The 23790-nt window shown below is 41.2% G+C and overlaps 1 long non-coding RNA gene across 18 annotated transcripts; it reads right to left on the minus strand.

Annotated features, from left to right (window-relative positions):
- Positions 1–14430: 14430 nt before the first annotated feature.
- Positions 14431–23529, minus strand: LOC124681518. 18 transcript variants are annotated; one of them, XR_006995915.1, is made up of 9 exons: positions 22778–23529; positions 22351–22463; positions 22101–22217; positions 21237–21312; positions 20831–20934; positions 19299–19864; positions 19013–19218; positions 18136–18297; positions 15973–17369 (listed from the first exon to the last, which is right to left on the minus strand). It is a non-coding gene; the product is annotated as an uncharacterized LOC124681518 (long non-coding RNA). The 18 variants fall into 18 exon arrangements; XR_006995912.1 differs by having other exon boundaries at positions 22055–22217; XR_006995907.1 differs by adding an exon at positions 14431–14496 and having other exon boundaries at positions 17226–17369; positions 20831–22217.
- Positions 23530–23790: the final 261 nt, after the last annotated feature.

Genomic DNA, 23790 nt, shown 5'->3' on the forward strand with positions numbered 1-23790 from the left:
TGAAAAGGAATCTTGTACACAAATAAATTCATGAAGAACAAAGTGACAAGCATAGGAAGATAAAACACGAGTAACTTCAAAATTCTCAACATAAAGAGGGGAAACTTAATATTATTAAGATGCATATAACCATGTTTCCCTCTCTCATAATAACTTTCAGTAGAATCATTGATGAAATCCACAATATAAATATCACATGAAACATTCTTATCATGAGCTACATGCATAAAATTATTACTCTCCACATAAGCATAGTCATTACCATTAATTGTAGTGGGAGCAAATTCAATAAGATAACTATCATTATTATTCTCATCACCATAATCATCATATATAGGAGGCATGTTGTAATAATTAATTTTCTCCTCAATAGTAGGTGGACTGAAAATATGATAGTCATCATTGTAATCATCATATATAAGAGGTAAAGTATCATCAAAGTAAATTTTCTCCTCCATGCTTGGGGGACTAAAAATATCATGCTCCTCAAAACCAGCTTCCCCAAGCTTAGAATTTTCCATAGCATTAGCAACAATGGTGTTCAAAGCATTCATACAATATTGCCATTAGCATGCATATAAAGTTCCATAGGTTTTTTAATTTTCTCTTCAAACACCTCATGTCCTAACTCAAGATAAATACTATAAAGATCTCTAATATTTTTGTTGTTTTCCATTAAGCCTTACTAGTGAAATCACACTACTTAGTATTCTCAAGAGTACTCATTTTAACAGTAGTAAATAAAGCAAACTAAATAAAGTAAATGCAAGTAACTAATTTTTTTGTGTTTTTGATATAGAGAACGCAAACAAGATAGTAAATAAAGTAAAGCTAGCAACTAATTTTTTTTTGTATTTTTGATATAAAGAACAAACAAAGCAGTAAATAAAGTAAAGTAAAGCAAGACAAAAACAAAGTAAAGAGATTGGAAGGGGAGACTCCCCTTGCAGCGTGTCTTGATCTCCCCGGCAACGGCGCCAGAAAACAGTCTTGATGCGCGTGAGACACACGTCCGTTGGGAACCCCAAGAGGAAGGTGTGATGTGCACAGCAATAAGTTTTCCCTCAGAAAGAAACCAAGGTTTATCGAACCAGGAGGAGCCAAGAAGCACGTTGAAGATTGTTGGTGGCGAAATGTAATGCGGCGCAACACCAGGGATTCCGGCGCCAACGTGGAACCTGCACAACACAACCAAAGTACTTTGCCCCAACGTAACAGTGAGGTTGTCAATCTCACCGGCTTGCTGTGAACAAAGGATTAACCGTATTGTGTGGCGAGATGATTGTTTGCGAAGAACAAGAAAGAACAAGTATTGCAAGTAGATTGTATTTCGGATGTAAAGAATAGACCGGGGTCCACAGCTCACTAGCGGTGTCTCTCCCATAAGATAAATAGCATGTTGGGTGAACGAATTACAGCTTGGGCAATTGACAAATAAAGAAGGCATAACAATGCACATACATATATCATGATGAGTACTATGAGATTTAATCGGGGCATTACGACAAAGTACATAGACCGCCATCCAAGCATGCATCTATGCCTAAAAAGTCCACTTTCAGGTTATCATCCGAACCCCTTCCGGTATTAAGTTGCAAGCAACAGACACTTGCATTAAGTATGGTGCGTAATGTAATCAACACAAATATCCTTAGACAAACCATCGATGTTTTATCCCTAGTGGCAACAGCACATCCACAACCTTAGAACTTTCTGTCATCGTCCCGCATTTAATGGAGGCATGAACCCACTATCGAGCATAAATACTCCCTCTTGGAGTCACAAGTATCAACTTGGCCGAGCCTCTACTAGCAACGGAGAGCATGCAAGAACATAAACAACTCATATATGATAGATTGATAATCAACTTGACATAGTATTCAATATCCATCGGATCCCAACAAACACAACATGTAGGATTACAAATAAACGATCTTGATCATGATAGGCAGCTCACAAGATCGAACATGATAGCACAATTAGGAGAAGACGACCATCTAGCTACTGCTATGGACCCATGGTCCAGGGGTGAACTACTCACACATCGATCCGGAGGCGATCATGGCGATGAAGAGTCCTCCGGGAGATGATTCCCCTCTCCGGCAGGGTGCCGGAGGCGATCTCCTGAATCCCCCGAGATGGGATTGGCGCCGGCTGCGTCTCTGGAAGGTTTTCCGTATCGTGGCTCTCGGTACTAGGGGTTTCGCGATGAAGACTATATGTAGGCGGAAGGGTAGGTCAGGGGCGTCACGAGGGGCCCACACAGTAGGCCGGCGCGGCCAGGGCTTGGGCCGCGCCGCCCTGTTGTGTGGCCACCTCGTGGCCCCACTTCGTTTCCTCTTCGGACTTCTGGAAGCTTCGTGGAAAAATAGGCCCCCGGTGTTGATTTCGTCCAATTCCGAGAATATTTCCTTACTAGGATTTCGAAACCAAAAACGAAGAAAACAAAGAATCGGCTCTTCGGCATCTCGTCAATAGGTTAGTGCCGGAAAATGCATAATAATGACATATAATGTGTATAAAACATGTGAGTATCATCATAAAAGTAGCATGGAACATAAGAAATTATAGATACGTTTGAGACGTATCAAGCATCCCCAAGCTTAGTTCCTACTCGCCCTCGAGTAGGTAAACGATAACAAAGATAATTTCCGAAGTGACATGCTATCATAATCTTGATCAATACTATTGTAAAGCACATGAGATGAATGCAGCGATTCGAAGCAATGATGAAGATAATGAGTAAACAAATGAATCATATAACAGAGACTTTTCATGAATAATACTTTCAAGACAAGCATCAATAAGTCTTGCATAACAGCTTAACTCATAAGCAATAAATTCTTAGTAGAAAGCTTTGAAACAACACAAAGGAAGATATAAGTTTCAGCGGTTGCTTTCAACTTCAACATGTATATCTCATGGATAATTGTCAACACAAAGTAATATAACAAGTGCAATAGGTAAACATGTAAGAATCAATGCACGCAGTTTACACAAGTGTTTGCTTCTAAGATAGAAAGAATAGGTAAACTGACTCAACAATAAAGTAGAAGATAGGCCCTTCGCGGAGGGAAGCATGGATTACTATTTTTGTGCTAGACCTTTTCATTTTGAAAACAAGAAACAATTTTGTCAACGGTAGTAATAAATCATATGAGTTATGTATAAGATATCTTATAAGTTGCAAGCCTCATGCATAGTATACCAATAGTGCCCGCACCTTGTCCTAATTAGCTTGGATTAACACGGATTATCATTGCATAACATATGTTTCAACCAAGTGTCACAAAGGGGTACCTCTATGCCGCTCGTACAAGGGTCTAAGGAGAAGGTTCGCATTGGATTTCTCGCTTTTGATCATTCTCAACTTAGACACCCATACCGGGACAACATAGACAACGGATAATGGACTCCTCTTTTAATGCTTAAGCATTCAACAACAAATAATATTCTCATAAGAGATTGAGGTTTTATGTCCAAACTGAAACTTCCACCATGATTCATGGCTTTAGTTAGCGGCCCAATGTTCTTCTCTAACAATATGCATACTCAAACCATTTGATCATGAAAATCTCCCTTACTTCATACAAGACAAACATGCATAGCAACTCACATGATATTCAACAAAGGTAAAAGTTGATGGCGTCCCCAGAAACATGGTTACCGCACAACAAGCAACTTATTAAGAAATAAGATACATAAGTACATATTCTTCACCACAATAGTTTTTAAGGCTACTTTCCCATGAGCTATATATTGTAAAGGCAAAGAATGGAAGTTTAAAGGTAGCACTTAAGTAATGTACTTTGGAATGGCGGGGAAATACCATGTGGTAGGTAGGTATGGTGGACACAAATGGCATGGATTTTGGCTCAAGGATTTGGATGCACGAGAAGAATCCCTCTCAATACAAGGCTAGGCTAGCAAGGTTGTTTGAAGCAAACTCAAGTATGAAATGGTGCAGACAAGACTCACATATAAACATATTGTAAGCATTATAAGACTTTACATCGTCTCCTTGTTGTTCAAACACCTCAACCGGAAAATATCTAGACTTAGAGAGACCAATCATGCAAACCAAATTTTAACAAGCTCTATGTAGTTATTCATTAATAGGTGCAAGGTACATGATGCAAGAGCTTAAACATGATCTATATGAGCACAACAATTGCCAAGTATCACATTATTCAAGACATTATACCATTTACCACATGCGGCATTTTCCGTTTCCAACCATATATCAATGAACGAGGTATTTCAACCTTTGCAATGAACATTAAGAATAAAGCTAAGAACACATGTGTTCATACGAAACAGCGGAGCGTAATATCTCCAATATAAAGAATGCTAGGATCCGACTTTATTCAAACAAAACAAAAACTAAAGCAAACAGACGCTCCAAGCAAAGCACATAAGATGTGATTGAATAAAAATATAGTTTCACTAGAGGAACCTGATAATGTTGTCGATGAAGAAGGGGATGCCTTGGGCATCCCCAAGCTTAGATGCTTGAGTCTTCTTGAGATATGCGAGGATGAACCACGGGGGCATCCCCAAGCTTAGACTTTTCACTCTTCTTGATCATATTGTATCATCCTCCTCTCTTGATCCTTGAAAAACTTCCTCCACACCAAACTCAAAACAAACTCATTAGAGGGTTAGTGCATAATTGAAAATTCATATATTCAGAGGTGAAATAATCATTCTTAACACTTCTGGACATTGCACAAAGCTACCGAAAGTTAATGGAACAAAGAAATCCATCAAACATAGCAAAACAGGCAATGCGAAATAAAAGGCAGAATCTGTCAAAACAGAACAGTCCGTAAAGACGAATTTTACATGGGCACTTAACTTGCTTAGATGATAATGCTCAAATTGAATGAAAGTTGCGTACATATCTGAGGATCACGCACGTAAATTTGCAGATTTTTCTGAGTTACCTACAGAGAATTCTGCCCAGATTCGTGACAGCAAGAAATCTGTTTCTGCGCAGTAATCCAAATCTAGTATTGACTTTGCTATCAAAGACTTTACTTGGCACAACAATGCAATAAAATAAAGATAAGGAGAGGTTGCTACAGTAATAACAACTTCCAAGACTCAACAAAACAGTAATAAAAACATACATGGGTTATCTCCCAAGGAGTGCTTTCTTTATAGCCATTAAGATGGGCTCAGTAATTTTAATGATGCTCTCGCAAGAAATAAGAGTTTAAGCAAAAGAGAGCATCAAGAAGCAAATTCAAAACACATTTAAGTCTAACCCACTTTCTATGAAAAGGAATCTTGTACACAAATAAATTCATGAAGAACAAAGTGACAAGCATAGGAAGATAAAACACGAGTAACTTCAAAATTCTCAACATAAAGAGGGGAAACTTAATATTATTAAGATGCATATAACCATGTTTCCCTCTCTCATAATAACTTTCAGTAGAATCATTGATGAAATCCACAATATAAATATCACATGAAACATTCTTATCATGAGCTACATGCATAAAATTATTACTCTCCACATAAGCATAGTCATTACCATTAATTGTAGTGGGAGCAAATTCAATAAGATAACTATCATTATTATTCTCATCACCATAATCATCATATATAGGAGGCATGTTGTAATAATTAATTTTCTCCTCAATAGTAGGTGGACTGAAAATATGATAGTCATCATTGTAATCATCATACATAAGAGGTAAAGTATCATCAAAGTAAATTTTCTCCTCCATGCTTGGGGGACTAAAAATATCATGCTCCTCAAAACCAGCTTCCCCAAGCTTAGAATTTTCCATAGCATTAGCAACAATGGTGTTCAAAGCATTCATACTAATGATATTGCCATTAGCATGCATATAAAGTTCCATAGGTTTTTTAATTTTCTCTTCAAACACCTCATGTCCTAACTCAAGATAAATACTATAAAGATCTCTAATATTTTTGTTGTTTTCCATTAAGCCTTACTAGTGAAATCACACTACTTAGTATTCTCAAGAGTACTCATTTTAACAGTAGTAAATAAAGCAAACTAAATAAAGTAAATGCAAGTAACTAATTTTTTTTTGTGTTTTTGATATAGAGAACGCAAACAAGATAGTAAATAAAGTAAAGCTAGCAACTAATTTTTTTTGTATTTTTGATATAAAGAAGAAACAAAGCAGTAAATAAAGTAAAGTAAAGCAAGACAAAAACAAAGTAAAGAGATTGGAAGTGGAGACTCCCCTTGCAGCGTGTCTTGATCTCCCCGGCAACGGCGCCAGAAAACAGTCTTGATGCGCGTGAGACACACGTCCGTTGGGAACCCCAAGAGGAAGGTGTGATGTGCACAACAGTAAGTTTTCCCTCAGAAAGAAACCAAGGTTTATCGAACCAGGAGGAGCCAAGAAGCACATTGAAGGTTGTTGGTGGCGAAATGTAATGCGGCGCAACACCAGGGATTCCGGCGCCAACGTGGAACCTGCACAACACAACCAAAGTACTTTGCCCCAACGTAACGAGTGAGGTTGTCAATCTCACCGACTTGCTCGTGAACAAAGGATTAACCGTATTGTGTGGCAGATGATTGTTTGCGAAGAACAAGTAAAGAACAAGTATTGCGAGTAGATTGTATTTCGGATGTAAAGAATAGACCGGGGTCCACAGTTCACTAGCGGTGTCTCTCCCATAAGATAAATAGCATGTTGGGTGAACGAATTACGATTGGGCAATTGACAAATAAAGAAGGCATAACAATGCACATACATATATCATGATGAGTACTATGAGATTTAATCGGGGCATTACGACAAAGTACATAGACCGCCATCCAAGCATGCATCTATGCCTAAAAAGTCCACTTTCGGGTTATCATCCGAACCCCTTCCGTATTAAGTTGCAAGCAACGGACACTTGCATTAAGTATGGTGCGTAATGTAATCAACACAAATATCCTTAGACAAACCATCGATGTTTTATCCCTAGTGGCAACAAGCACATCCACAACCTTAGAACTTTCTCGTCACTCGTCCCGCATTTAATGGAGGCATGAACCCACTATCGAGCATAAATACTCCATCTTGGAGTCACAAGTATCAACTTGGCCGTAGCCTCTACTAGCAACGGAGAGCATGCAAGAACATAAACAACTCATATATGATAGATTGATAATCAACTTGACATAGTATTCAATATCCATCGGATCCCAACAAACACAACATGTAGGATTACAAATAAACGATCTTGATCATGATAGGCAGCTCACAAGATCGAACATGATAGCACAATTAGGAGAAGACGACCATCTAGCTATTGCTATGGACCCATGGTCCAGGGGTGGACTACTCACACATCAATCCGGAGGCGATCATGGCGATGAAGAGTCCTCCGAGAGATGATTCCCCTCTCCGGCAGGTGCCGGAGGCGATCTCCCGAATCCCCCGAGATGGGATTGGCGGCGGCCGCGTCTCCGGAAGGTTTTCCGTATCGTGGCTCTCGCATCGGGGGTTTCGCGACGAAGACTATATGTAGGCGGAAGGGTAGGTTAGGGGGCGTCACGAGGGGCCCACACGGCTGGCCGGCGCGGCCGGGGCTTGGGCCGCGCCGCCTCGTTGTGTGGCCACCTCGTGGCCCCACTTCGTTTCCTCTTCGGACTTCCGGAAGCTTCGTGGAAAAATAGGCCCCCGGGCTTTGATTTCGTCCAATTCCGAGAATATTTCCTTACTAGGATTTTTGAAACCAAAAACAAGCAGAAAACAAAGAATCGGCTCTTCGGCATCTCGTCAATAGGTTAGTGCCGGAAAATGCATAATAATGACATATAATGTGTATAAAACATGTGAGTATCATCATAAAAGTAGCATGGAACATAAGAAATTATAGATATGTTTGAGACGTATCAGCAATCCTTGTGTGGAAGAGAGACACGCTCCGCTTTTCCATAGGAACACTTGTGTTCTTCGTTTTACTTTTAATGTTCATGGCGGAAGTTGAAAGCCGCAGCACTTATTGATATTTGGTTGGAAACAGAAAATGCTTCATATTGTCTTGAATAATTTGATACTTGGCAATTGTTTTGAGCTCTCAAGTAGATCATGTTTAAGCTCGTGCACCATGTAGTTTAAACCTATTAGTGGAGAACTACCGTAGAGCTTGTTGAAATTGGTTTGCATGATTGGTCTCTCTAAGGTCTAGATATTTTCTCGGTAAAAGTGTTTGAGCAACAAGGAAGACAAGTGTAGAGTCTTATAATGCTTGCAATATGTTCTTATGTAAGTTTTGTCGTACCGGTTCATACTTGTGTTTGCTTCAAACAACCTTGCTAGCCAAAGCCTTGTACTGAGAGGTAATGCTTCTCGTGCATCCAAAACCTTGAGCCAAAACCTATGCCATTTGTGTCCATCATATCTACCTACTATGTGGTATTTCCTGCCAATCCAAGTAAATACTTCATGTGCTACCTTTAAACAATTCAAAAGCTATTATCTCTTATTTGTGTCAATGTTTTATAGCTCATGAGGAAGTATGTGGTGTTTTATCTTTCGATCTTGTCATTTACTTCGACGTGACTTTCACCAATGGACTAGTGGCTCATCCGCTTATCCAATAATTTTGCAAAAAGAGTCGGCAATGGGGTTCCCAACCCCAATTAATTAACTTTCATTAATAATTCTCTTCACATGTTTTGCTCTGATTCATCAGTAAGCAACTTAATTTTGCAAATAGACACTCCTCGATCCATGGTATGTGAAATGTTGGAAGGCACCCGAGGATTCGGTTAGCCATGGCTTGAGAAAGCAAAGGTTGGGAGGAGTGTCATCTCTAAATAAAACTAAAATAAATAGACACTCCTTCATGGTATGTGAAATGTTGGAAGGCACCCGAGGATTCGGTTAGCCATGGCTTGTGAAAGCAAAAGGTTGGAAGGAGTGTCATCCATAAAAAAAAACTTAACTAAAGTACATGTGTAAACAAAAAAGAAGAGGGATGATCTACCTTGCTGGTAGAGATAACGTCCTTCATGGGAGCCGCTCTTGAAAGTCTGGTTGATAAGGTAGTTAGAGTACCCGCTACCATTCGTTAACAACAACAAACACCTCTCAAAACTTTACTTTTATGCTCTCTATATGATTTCAAAACTTGAAAAGCTCTAGCACATGATTTAATCTCTGATTCCCTCTGCGAAGGGCCTTTCTTTTACTTTATGTTGAGTCAGTTTACCTACTTCCTTCCATCTTAGAAGCAAACACTTGTGTCAACTGTGCATTGATTCTTACATACTTGCTTATTCGCATTCATTATATTACTTTGTGTTGACAATTATCCATGAGATATGCATGTTGAAAGTTGAAAGCAATTGCTGAAACTTAAATCTTCCTCTGTGTTGCTTCAAACCTCTTATTAAGAATTTATTGCTTTATGAGTTAACTCTTATGCAAGACTTTTGATGCTTGTCTTGAAAGTACTATTCATGAAAAGTTCTGCTATATGTTATCTATTTGTTAGCAAATATAGATCATTGCCTTGAGTCACTTCATTCATCTCATATGCTTTACAATAGTATGATCAAGGTTATGTAAGTAGCATGTCACTACAGAAATTATTCTTTTTATCGTTTACCTACTCGAGGGCGAGTAGGAACTAAGCTTGGGGATGCTGATACGGGTCTCCAACGTATCTATAATTTCTGATGTTACATGCTTGTTTTATGAAAATACCTACATCTTTTGCTCACACTTTATAATGATTTTATGCATTTTCCGGAACTAACCTATTAACAAGATGCCGAAGTGCCGCTTCTGTTTTCGTCGTTTTTGGTTCCGTAAAGGCCGTTCGGGCAATATTCTCGGAATTCGACAAAACGAAGACCAAACATCATAATTCACCGAGACGGACCAGGACACCGAAGGGGAGTCAGAGGGGAGGCCTGGGGCCCCGAGACCATAGGCCGGCGCGGCCTGGAAGGGGGCCGCGCCGCCCTATGGGGTGGGACCCCCAGGCGCCCTCCTGCGCCGCCTCTTCGCCTATATAAGCCCTTTCGACCTAAAAACGCGATACCAATTGACGAAACTCCAGAAAGACTCCGGGGCGCCGCCGCCATCGCGAAACTCCAATTCGGGGGACAGAATCTCTGTTCCGGCACGCCGCCGGGACGGGAAGTGCTCCGGAAGCCATCTCCATCGACGCCACCGCCTCCATCATGCTACGTGAGTAGTTCCCCCATGGACTACGGGTTCTAGCCGTAGCTAGTTGGTACTCTCTCCCCCATGTACTTCAATACAATGATCTCATGAGCTGCCTTACATGATTGAGATTCATCTCGATGTAATCGGTGTTGTGTTTGTTGGGATCCGATGGATTGTTACATTATGATTAGTCTATCTATATAAGTTTGTGAAGTTATTGTTGCTGCAATCTTGTTGTGTTTAATGCTTGTCACTAGGGCCCGAGTGGCATGATCTTAGATTTAAGCTCTATACTTATTGCTTAGATTGTATCTACAAGTTGTTTGCACATGTCTATGTCCGGAACCCGAGGCCCCAGTAGTGACAAGAATCGGGATAACCGGGAGGGGAAGGCTTAGATATGAGGATCACATGTTTTCACGGAGTGTTAATGCTTTGCTCCGGTGCTCTATTAAAAGGAGTACCTTAATTGCCGATAGATTCCCTTGAGGCCCAGTGCCACCGTACTGGTAGGACAAAAGATGTTATGCAAGTTTCTCATTGCGAGCACGTATGACTATATATGGAAAACATGCCTACATGATTAATAATCTTGATGTTCTGTCTTAATGCTATTTCAATCTTATCAATTGCCAAACTGTAATTTGTTCACCCAACACTTGTTATTGGAGAGTTACCACTAGTGTAGATAGCCGGGAACCCCGGTCCATCTTTCATCATCATATACTTGTTCCTACATGTCATTGGAAGTAGTATCAACTATTTTCTCGGTGCCATTGCTCTCATATTACTCGCTATCGTCGCTGTGTTACTGTTACTACTCGCTCTCATATTACTGCTCGCTTTCACATCACCCTCGTTACTAGTGCTTTTCCAGGTGCAGCTGAATTGACAACTCAGTTGTTAAGGCTTATAAGTATTCTTTACCTCCCCTTGTGTCGAATCAATAAATTTGGGTTTTACTTCCCTCGAAGACTGTTGCGATCCCCTATACTTGTGGGTCATCAGACATCGGCATGGACGGGATCATCTAGAAAGTCTCTAATTCCATCGTACTCATTGCCATTGAGCCGTTACAGCATCACCTCACCTCTGTCACGTTCGCGCTCATCAAAGTCGACTTCCGTGACGTACCCATGCATATACCCATATTGCAGAAGGTGTCTATACATTTCATCGTTTCCACGACGTTGACGCTTCACGTAGCGAACACAGGGGCAAAGTGCCCGATCCAGCCCTTTGTACCACGCGCTAACTCTTTCACTAGAAAATGGGTCTTCCTTATCCACTCAGTTGTTTTCTCAGTCGCACTAACACGCTCATTGTACATCCATCCATTATCAGCCATCTCTGCTTTATTGGGAGCCAAACCACATACATAGCATTTATATCAAATAGGAAATTAAATGCATCATATTTTTATTTATTTTACCGGACGAAACGCATGCATCATCCTACATCTCTACTAGGTGGGCTCCTAGCAGCCGCCGGATCCGTAGTTGGCTACGTTCTCCATGCTCTACCCCGGTCCAAGTCGGAATTTCGGCAAGCACCTCCCCGCTGCTCTCCCGATACACGTCTCGGCAAAAAGCCGAGAGGATGTGCATCCGGAGAACAACGGGAGGCGCCGCCGAAATCCTGACTCGGACCGGAGTAGAACATGGAAAACGTAGACAACTACGCATCCGCCGATTGTCCCGTAAATGCCGCAAGCGTTACGGTTCAAAATATGCTGACCACTAATGCATATTTATCCGCGTAACGCTCGCGGACGGGAAGTGACACCTAGGTTACGCAACTTTACTTGGAAAATGAATTTAGTGACATAAGAAAATGCGGAGAATAAGTTAGAAATTTAGCTCACCCTCAGCTGTAGAGGAAGTAGTCCAACAACCGAGTGTCGATGTCGGCGACCGTCGAGAAGCGCGTCAAGATCCAGGATCGTCACGCCGGGGCGCTCATGACGAGGCGGTCACCACATGGCCTATTACAAATTCACATTATTAGAACAAATTCACATTTGCATTTCTATTTCCATTATTAAACAAATTCATTTTTATTTCTATTACACATTTCCATTTCATTTCTATTTCTTTCCAATTTTCAAATCAATTTCAATTTCAGTTTCTATTTCTATCAATTTCAATTTCAATTTCAATTACTATTTCTTTCTTTCTATTTCAAATCAATTACACATTTCAATTACTATTACAACAACTAAAACTAAAATAATTACACATTTCTATTCCTTACCGTGTGTGCTGCAGGGAAGGGCCGAGCAGGGAACTTGGTGGGCGGGGGCGCGAGGAGAAGCCTGGCCGGGGACGGCGGGCGGGGCGCGAGGAGGAGGAGGAGGGCGAGGCAGCACCGGCAGGGAGAGGATGACGACGGCACGGCGAGGAGAGAGAGGGCGGGCGAGGGAGGAGGGCGGCCGGGGGCGAAGCGTGGCGGCGGGCGGCCGGATGGCGGCGAGGAGGAGGGCGGCGGGCGGTGGAGCGTGGCGGCGGGCGGCGGGGAGGGGCAGCGCGTGGCGGCGCGGGCGAGGCGGAGCGTGGCGGCGCGGGCGGGCGCAGCTCGGGCTCGGGCGGCTGGCGTGCGGGTGTGGCTCGGGTTGGGCGTTGGCGTGCGGGTCCGACTCGACCAAACCTGCCCCTAACCCTAGAGGCTATGCCAAGGGCCAGGGCTATGCCTAGCCGTCACCCCCGTCGGCTCCGCCTCGTCGTCCTCGACCTCCCCGTCGAAGGAATCTGGTCGGTGGAGACCCGAATCGCCGCCGCTATCCTCGTCTTCCAGCCATCTCCGGCCTCGCCACCAACCTCGTCACGCTCCTGGTGAGCTGGAGGTCCTCCTGGACCCCTTCGTTACCCCCCCTCTCGCTCTGCAGCTCCCTGTCGGCGTGCGCCGCCGTCGGATGTCATCGCTCCGGCAACAATTAGCCAGTGGCACCGCCCCCATACGCCTCCATGCGGTCCTGTGTGTCGAGCTCACGCAACCGTGCGTCCGCACGTGCACCGCTGTTGCGCGGTCACCGACGGACAACGCCGTGGTCAACCACCGGCGGTTGACCCGGTGGGCCCCAACGGCCTTTTCTTTTTATTTCTATTTTTGGTAAATACATTGACACGTGGGGCCCATTGTCAGATTTTTATTATTTTCCTAAATGTTATAAATTGTTAAAACCCCGACGGTGAGTCCGGCATGTCAGATTTTTATTATTTTCCAGTAAATTCTAGAAATTGAATTAAAACTTGTTTAAATCGTAACTAATTCGGAAAAATGTGTATAATATATCAAAATCTTCAGAAAAATGAGATCTACATTTTGGTTACAAAATCATGCATTGCGAAATAACTTTGAACCCTAGTTGTTTTAGAAGAACTAATTGTACCCCTCTGAAATCACCAAGAACATAAGTATTTTAGAAGCATACCTTTTACGAAGACCCCGCTCTAGCTAGCAAAGGAAAAAAATGAACTAGCCGATACATATTGGAGTACAAAGGAAAGAAAATACAGTAGCTCGTGTATAGACTAATCTTGGAAGAGAAGCTCTGCTCATCTTGGTGCATATGAACGAGCAGCAAACCATCACCAAAACAAGATTCAATGAGAAAGCAATAAAAAAATGTAAAACTCGACCAATCTGAGCGAGCACGTGATGCCTTGATCTAAAAAAGGCAGATCTGAAGCACGAAAGGAGAAGAAACCAAGAGATAAGAAAAAGAAGAAATTGAAGCTAGCTGAGGATGGATGGTATGCGGTCAAGGGATTTACTGGTAGAAATAGACAGAGTCAGATCTGCCGACACAGAACCTTATCCTGTTCCCGACGGGAAGCAATTGAAGAAGAAGAGCGGACTAGATCAGTAAACAAGACCTTGAACAAGGAGGTTAGGGAAAGGGATACCTTTCGTAGACACAACCACAAGGCCAGTAGCTAGCTGAACCACAAAGCCGGCCATGCCATGGATTTCTTTCAAGGAATCTCCTTGGTGCCTCCAAAACTGACTAGGCAAAGCCCAAGACCGCCATAGAGGAAAAGAAATTCGACTAGATGTATGGCAAAAACGAAATGAGCCTATTTCCCCTCCCTTCCAGCCAATAGATCCAGGGAGAAGAGAGCGAGAGAAGCAAATGAGGTAAGGTACCAAGGAGAGAGAACTGACTGAAAGAGACTGAGATTGGGGCGCAGATTTCGAACCGAGGAAAAGAGATGGAAGCGGGTCCTAGCACTGCCTAGCCGTCAGACAGCGTCGCTTAAGGGAAACTAGATTTAGATGTGCGCCTTGGCGCACGATCCCGTGAGTTGATGCCAATATTCATTTTGTATAACTGCGATTAAAATAAACTATCAATATTATATACATTTGTTAGGTTTAATAGAAACAATTAAGGTAAAAATCTCCATAATTACAAAAGCTCGTACTCTTAGTTACTGGAAGCGATTAGGAGCGGCAAACGGGCCAATCTTTTGCACTGATAAACATCTTGTAAAGCACTTATAGTATGAGAGAACAAGCACTCTTAGCAATACATGTGCATCACAAATACATAAGAGCATCTCCAACAGGCGCGCTATATCGCGGCGCGCTAAAACCAAGAATCCGCGCGCGGTAAACAGATATGGCGCGCTGTGCCGTTTTTTCCTCCGCGGGCGCGGCAAAATACAGGCGCGTGCGCGCGCGGGAAAAATGGTCCTCCGCCGGGCGCCGCAAAATACAGCGCGCGCGGCGCGGAAAACAGATTTCTAGTCTATTTTGCATTCACAATTCATGAAAGAAATGACACAATTCATGAAATAAATGACACAAAGTGCAACAACATCACATAGTTCAACAAGGACACACAAAATGACGTAGTTCAACAATGACACACGACATATGGTTCAAATGGACAAAGTGAAACAATGCATATCACAAATGCATATCACACTTCCGCATTTTCCAAGTCAACACCTTCTTCTTCGTCCTCGTCATCTTGGGTTGAAGGAGGAATAGTAGCATTCATGGAAGACACGAAGCCTCCCGGTGGTGCTCCCATACTCCCGTACACACCACTCACGGAGCCTCCCATGGTCCCTCCAAACACTCCTCCATAGCTTGATCCTCCCATGGCAGCAGCCGTTGGGTTCCCGGCGTCGGCGCCGCCGCTAGGGTTTGGCGCTGGCGCGGCGGAAGTGGCGGCGGCGGCGGAGGGTGTGACAGAGTAGGGAGGGGTCGGCGGGTTGCCGGAGGGGTCGTCCATCGTCGGGATCGCCGGCGGCGCGCGGAGACGACGGATTGGGCTCCGGGCGGCCGACGCGGGGAGGAAGTTTCGGCGCGGGGGATTTTTCGCGGTTGGACGAGCGATGCCGCGCGCCGTAGCCGACGCGCCGGATATGCCGCTCCGGATTGTGCAAAACGCCGCGCGCCCTAAAAATTTTACAGCACCGCGCCGTTTACCGCGCCTGCTGGAGCGCCTGATTCTGTCCCGCGCGCGCTATATCGGACGTTTTTATGCCGCGCGGCCTATATAGCGCGCCTGTTGGAGATGCTCTAAGTGGTAGTGGTGTTTTGGCACATGGAAACATATGCTTCATCTATTTTGAAATGCATGTTACACATATTCTGAAATTTTTTAAAAATTAAAACGAAAACTTGGCACATACATCACTTCATGAAAAATCGACTTGTCGTGTGACGCATTTAAAAAAGATAAAATTCATTGCTAAAAGTAAGGCTTTTCAGAAAATATTTTTCTCTTTTTTACATAGACCATGCAAAATATTGGTTCCTCGCGAAACTTGATGAATGCACGTATATTGTCGAGATGTACATGTAGAATTTTTTGTTAAAAAATCTCAACATTTCAAAATATATTTTTTTAATAGAGAGACCATATGCACCCGGGAACCGAATTTAATTTCAGCTACTTTAGCACCTTGTAAGTCACTATGTTAGGCATACAAGTCGATGTAGATAATGTAGGGTTTATATATCACACATAACAGGAACAAATGGATATAGATGTTTCACCGGTCTCCACTTCAGATGTGCCAAACGACCATAAAAGGTGTAACACATATTTTTTTGTAGTCTATGGAATGTGAAGAACACAGAAGAAAGAACTTTACAACCCTAAGAGGTAAGACCCCTAAAAAGAAGCAAAGCTTGAATCAGATGTTGGTATCACGTGGAGCCTGAAACAAACAAAAGATAAATAGGCCAGCTGAAAGGGTTGTCTGGCACCAACCCCATACGGAGATGATAAGTTAGATTTTATTCTTCTTGGCTCATGTCTCGATATTAGACTCCTTTGAGGGCTATGTATGCCTAAAAATAGCTCAAATAGAATATGGGTTAGCGAATGGACATGTACAAACACTGCTGGGGCTGTATATCAAATTCCCATAAAGAATCCAGTTGTTCATTCTACAGTATTTGGAATGTCCATGCTGTTAAATTTTGGCGTGGTTCCGAACTAAAGAATCTTGGTGGGATCAAACCACCTCGTACGGGATTTAAGCATACACAAAAAAAATCCACGAACAATCTCTATGAATAGATTAAAAAAATGAAAACTATAGCGCACAAGCAAGAGCAGATTACCGTCGCCGCATAAACATTAGGATTTAGAAGAAATGCAAGTAACAAATATATCAACTTATGCTGCTGATATATTAAATTTTAAGTTCAAAATTAGCCTACATCAAATTTAATAACTAAGTAATTTGTCTACCAATATAAAATTCATAATAACAAAATATCAATGGAGTGCAAGAATAGGAAAAGAAGAGTCCGCAAGGTAGTCTCACTTGGGAATAAGGAAAGCGTGCAATATATGACGAAAAAGTAGTAAATTGTCTAAGTGGCGGATTATCATTTGTGCTAGAGAAAACCAATAAAATTACATCAAATAATCTTGATAGCATGTCTAAATTCGCAGGTGCTAAGCTTGAACATGATGTTCTAAGTTAATGTATGCACTGATGACAATATCTTGCCTAATAAGGAAATTGAAGAACCAACAATACATGGGTAACCATAAATATATGGAAAAACAAAGCAGAGAACATCCAGTACCTGTGTTTCACTAAATGGAAGTGGGCATTGAACCCGCCCCTCTGCTCCTTGTCGTATTTCATTGAATAATAAGGCCGTTGTGAATTTTAGCACCAAGGTAAATAACTATGAACAAAAAACCAAGTCAAGTAGTCACGAAATCTCCTGCAATAATATTCTTTAGTTTCAGGAATACAGGTTCTTCTAGTAACTGTTTCACCAAAATAGAATGCACAAAAAACTTGAATAGATTAAAGTCGTCTCTTTTTCTTTGATCAATCGGTAACCTCATCTTGAATATTTTCTAGCAATACATCTAGAATGCACAAAAAACACACTGAGATGGATTGGTCACATGCATAGCCCAATTTTGACGTGCTCTAGAAATTATCTTGTGTAAAGTAAATTATTGTTTGCATAAGTAGATTCCCTTTTTCCCCTAGCTGTCTGATCAAAATAATCTATAAATAGTGTCACTGCCCATATACACTATGACATTTATTCATCTCCTCTAAAAGTCTGCATTTAATTAGCTTCCCGCCTCTCTCTCTCTTAAATTCTCACATCAACATGACACTACCTATTGCCGCTGTGTGATGACACTATAACTGAAACCGTGTGTGTTCATATGCCGATAACGGAAGCTATTATCTCCAGAATATATCTGAACCAATGAGAGGAGAGGATACATTTACTTTATAGACTAAAGGTGTTGAAAATCATGCATGTGTTTTATAGTAAATCTTTGAGAAACATAGAGGAAGGCACACTTTTTTGTTTGCATCACCTTTTTTATTTAACTCAAAAATTAACCGATTCCCCAACAGCAAAGACAACATAGAGAAAACACATTTTAGATAGTAAATGTAAGAACCATGAGCACTGTTCCAGATTGTTACTTCAAGAACTAAAGGTTGATAGTTTTGCTCACATTTAGCCGTATCTGAAGACAACAAATCTGCTAACGGCCAGATATCCAGATGTCCAGTTAGTGGTGGCGACATCCGGATCATGACAACAGCAAAATCCACGCCAGTTAGGCAGCACATGTATGTAGTCTCATATGCAATTCCTTCCAACTCCCAATACAACGCTGCAAAATGGAACAATTGCCTTATTAGCAATCAAAATCCACGATCATGTTCCAGAAATAATAAAACTAACGAAGTCAACCTTATAGGTATATACTATAATATCATGAGAAGGGCAACACTCGGACATATATCACATCAGCATCAAATTTATTTGAAGCTAACATAATTTAATGGCAGCGTACTGCAGTTGACCACTACAGACTACAAACGGAGAAAAAGAAAACCATTATTGCAACAATATTTATCATGGAAGTATGTTCATGTTCACGGAGCAAATAGGAACACCATACATATGCAGTTTTAGCACCTTCCCATCCATTTATGTTCATGTTTAATACACTCATTTTTTCAGTTATAATTAATACCATGAACCATGTATCATAATTCATAAAAGGGGAAGTACACAATCTTTGGTAAGTTCTGAATGCTCACACGATTAAGCTCATTATCTTTAGCATTTTGTGTAGACTGCTCACAAGATCAAACCCTAAGTAAAAGGCCCACAGTAAAATTTTATTTCCTCACCAAAAAAGTAGATATATACAAGAAACAAAGAAAAAAAAGAAAAAAAAAAGCAAGCTAAAGAGAGCATGGCTGACTATCTATATACAAGAGAAGATTAAAAATTTACATATGCCAGGATATATGGCAACATTTGCATGAATGTTTGATTTTATAGCAATAAAATAGTAGATATGATGCTAGTGATCTTACTATGGCTCAAGGTTTTTGTCTGGATGAGGTGAGATACCTTGACATACAACATTTACAGGGAATAGGGAACTGAGTACACGGCTCATTCATCTAGACTAAATACATTGTGTGTGCAAGTGAACCATCCCCTATTAGTTCAGATACTGAAAAACCAGAACCGGCAGCTGTAGAAATTTTGAGCTGATTACTCGCATATGATCCTGATCCTGCAATTGATTTAGATGATTAGTTCTTATTCTGTGTGTACAATGGAAGTTCTCAAATTATACAGTATATACAGTCTTACCACAGTAGTAAGTGTTCCATGTAGGATAGCATCAGCATGAACCAAACCAACATGTTTAAACCTAAACGTCGCACTTGAAACAACTCAATAGTATTCATACAAACAGAACACATGATCACAAAAGGTCCACCAGACACTACTGGGCGACACTTGCACCCAGGATCAGCAATACTAAGTCACTTGCCACCAAAAACTCCAATGTAAGAATGACAGAATGGAACCTTGTGTATTCAGTAGAAAGTGAACTCGAGCAAAAAGAAACGATGGAAGACATCACTTAATCAATCAAATACAGAGGATGCATGCATAGAAAAATGCAGAAAACTACATGTGAGCTAACATACTTAGAGATGACCAACGACTTCTCTATATACTATATTCCTTGTTTCTATGGTTGGCACCCCGGATTCATGTGCAAGTACTTTCAATCCTTTCCTAGATATCACTCTTGAGATGGCAACATAGAACTGCCCATGTGCGAACCCTGGCTTTGGTAGACACCAACCTTAGCAAGTGTCTGCCCCTGACTTTGGCAAATAGAACTGCTCATCCGTGATCTGGTTTGCCTGACAAACTTGGTATTAATTACCATCTTAATTTTGTACTGCAGTAAAGAAAATCGTAATCACCATCTTAATTTTGTGGTGCAACAAAGAAAATCTACAAAGCCAGACCATGGACAGCAGTAAGCTAATGTTTCAAAAAATCGAATCTCACAATGCTCCTGAATATATGTGGCATCTAGACATACTGAAATTGTTGCGTAGGTTAGTAAGAAAATGTATGAACCATTGATCATTTCACCAAAATGATTTTTTTGTTAGAGGCTCTAGTGATAAATATGAACGGATTTATCTATTTAGCAATGAAACAACTTTCGTTGGAACACTATATGAATATTTTTCTCAGATCATTTATAGGAGCCTGAATATAGACTATCATATTTCATGTTTAAAGTTCAAGTACATTCAGTTACGGAGCATAAGATGGCAACCATTCTATAATAAAATTAAATCAAGCTTAATGCTTTTGAAGAACAAAGCAGAATTTTAAACCCGGCAAAAATTTGCACTACATGACAGTTACAGGCCACCAAAACATGTCAAACTAAGCAAGATTGTATTTTCTTTGTTGCAGAAAAATGTAAGAACATCTTAGTATAAAGTACGGAAGTATAGGAGGCTATCATCTCGAATCTACGTACATAGACACACTCAAACCATTAGCTACTGCAAATAAGCATACAGTAAGGTACTACAACTTTAACAGAAGCATTTAGCTATAAAAATAATGTCCGAGTGCATGCATTGGCAGCGTGCATAACTTAAATGTCTGAACTAAGATGGTCAATAGCTCATAGTATGGAATACGTAAAGTTATTAAGAACTAAGTACGGAGTAGTATTTAATAGCAAGACGGGTAATAGAGCCAATATATGCTTTAACTCTCAAGTTTTTAATCTAGTCTTAAAACTGGAGACAAAACTTGCATTTTCACAGGAGCAAATGACCCAGAAGTATTCTTTTAATTACCTCCTCTAACTCCAAATATACAGTGTCCTGCTGAAGCAGATGCTTTTGAAATAGGTTCCAATGAATAGTTGATCTTTCTTTGCCACCTACTGAGTAGGGGAACCCTGAAAGGAAGAATTCAATGCAATGTTACAATTGAATAATTAAAATTTTGTTTATTTGTTTTAGCACAACACCATTTGTGTCTATCCAGATTACAAATCAATTATCTAATCAGTACCTAATCTTCGGTGTAAATTGTAAAAAAAATATGTATCAACACATCTACATGATGCTATTCACCCCAGTGACTACTGTGTAGAATCATCCTCTCTTCTTCAAGATTAAATCATAAATTGCATGATTAATGTATTCGTATGGAGTCCAGCGCGCTATGCACGGCCGGCAGCGGAGGGAGGACAATCACCTGACCATATGAATTAGCCTCAATATTACCTAAGGTGCTTTTAAATGTTTTCTTCCACTTATTCTTTGTTAGGGACCTGAGCGAAACAGGAATCATGTAAGGACTAAACTATTATATGGATGAGTGAACAATCACAAAATAAAAGAAAGGCTAACAGGACAAGTGATAACAACAGAGAGTAATGGCATATATTTCAACGCATTGTTTTGTACTTTAAATAGGAGAAATATAACATAGCATCACTGTGAACAAGTCGCACACAAGGCAAATGATGAGTAACAATATAATGCAAGAAATGGCTGGTTACCATAACTTAATAAGATATAAATGCAAATTAGTTTCAGTTTCAAAGAAATCACAAAAGCACAACTAAAAAATTGCATATATTAAAATGTTCTTGCTGTGCAAGGTGTAGGCTAATTTGCAGCCTGGAACACAAAATAAAATACAGTAGGCAGAGTATCTATTGTACATGTCGAACACATCAGCTGCAAGCTCCACACCATGACCCTAAAAAACGATTAAGCAACAATGTATTCAACAAAAAAAAAGGAATACAGAGAAGGTAGATTGTCCTGGAGGAGGTTTCAGTCATGAGCTTAAAATCGATGGCATCTATCACCTGATCGTCTTGCATCGTCTAAAGATAGAAATAACGGACAACTGGATTTGCAAGCAGAAAATTCATATGGCTATGAATAAACCAAAAAACAGCACCAAGACAGAATGACATGTATATGCAGACATTAAAATATGGTTGTGACTATCTGATGTGCAAGTAAAAATCCAAGAAATAAACTGAGAAGAGACATTCATACCCACTGAACTGCTCATGTGATAGAAATACATACGGAGGGGACATACTGAAATTATGAAATATATAGGGGCCTTTATCGTTGATATAAAGAACATCTTGAATTCTTGATCATGCTCGTGGACACCCTCTTCCACAGACCCAATACCGATAACAAAACTGAGCATCTATCCTTCAAATAATATTAGAAAAATATAAGTGAGATGATCATTGGCTTTCTGCGAAAGAATGTAGCTAGAATCTTTCAGCAATAAGCTGAAAGGAACCACATGAAGTTGAGTGCTGAAGTCGCAAGATCACCTAGGGAGTCATATGTGGAGCAGATGACGATTCATAAGCGTAGAATAAAATTATGCGAGCATACACGGTAACACTTGAAAAAACTACCATTCTCTTGCCTTGATTAACTCAACCTGCATAAAGAAGCAACATAAAAAAAATCTGAGAAACACGACTAACTGAAGCTAAATAAAATAATAGCAGAATCTCTACAACTAAGAGCATATTTAGCTAAGGAAGATATATATTTGTACCTAAATCAAATAAATCATCATAAGTAGCAACATATGGGTAATATAACAAAAGCAGAAAATTGAATAGATATTACCATTGCCCAAACCTATCATTTACTCCCATTCTGAAGACTGAAGCATGCATTGCACAAAAAACAATAAAAGAGAGCCATGGGGGACACATGAGAAGCAATCGAGGAAGGAGGGCCTTCTACCTTGCTGTTGTATTGCAGGGATGACCAACATCCAAATGGTCTTTACATGCCCATCTATCTGCACGACACAAATATGACACAAAGCATGCCCTACGAATAAAACAACTGCAAATATGACACAAAGCATGCCCTGCGAATAAAACAACTGCGGGGATCCACTATCATCCAAATCCATACACATATAAGCTAAACAATCTGCTAAATTAGTATAACCAGACCTAATTATAACCTAATATATCTATAAATCTTACTAATCCCACCATCCAAATCCATAGTCAAGTGCTCCTATTTAGGTAAACATTACTGAAATCTCTGAAACATTCTCTAGGTAATAACATACCAATCAAATAAAGTTGCAGGAATAAGGGCATAAGGAGTAAACTGAGAGAGACCTGCGATCAAGTGTATGTGCTTCCTGTTAATCTAACCAAAGGGGAAATCTCTGAAACATTCTGTAGGTAATAACATGCCAATCAAACAAAGTTGCAGGAATAAGGGCATAAGGAGTAAACTGAGAGAGACCTGAGATCAAGTGTATGTGCTTCCTGTTAATCTAATCAAAGGGGGATGCAGAGGGACGGGCTGGCTGCGGGAGAAAGACGATGAGCCGCTGCAACGATAAAAACCTGTGCTCCGTTGTGCTCAGGACGAGGTCGTCGAGCAGGGATGGAGGAGGTGGAGCTTGGCCAGCCACCGGGCCCGCAATACAGAGGTCCTCAGCTGCCCAGCAGCCGCCCATCGTCGCCGGATGCCGCCATGGCCGGGCGGGAGAGCGCTTCACCGTCCGTCCGCTGTCCCCGCGCCGACCGTCGGCTGCAGCTGTCCAGCGGTGCCGGACGCCGGCGTGGCAGTATTGCGCGAGGGCGCCCCGCCAGCCACGGCCGCCGTCGCCGGGCTGCTCGGCAACAGGGAGGAGGCAAAGCAGCGCGAGGGGATTACGGGTGGCTAGGGTTTCACTGCCATTTTATACCCTGCTCTAAAAAAAACGAATGGCCACGGTACACCTGACCAAC

This window comes from Lolium rigidum, unplaced genomic scaffold (assembly GCF_022539505.1).
Source record: "Lolium rigidum isolate FL_2022 unplaced genomic scaffold, APGP_CSIRO_Lrig_0.1 contig_45901_1, whole genome shotgun sequence".
Lineage (NCBI taxonomy): Eukaryota > Viridiplantae > Streptophyta > Magnoliopsida > Poales > Poaceae > Lolium > Lolium rigidum.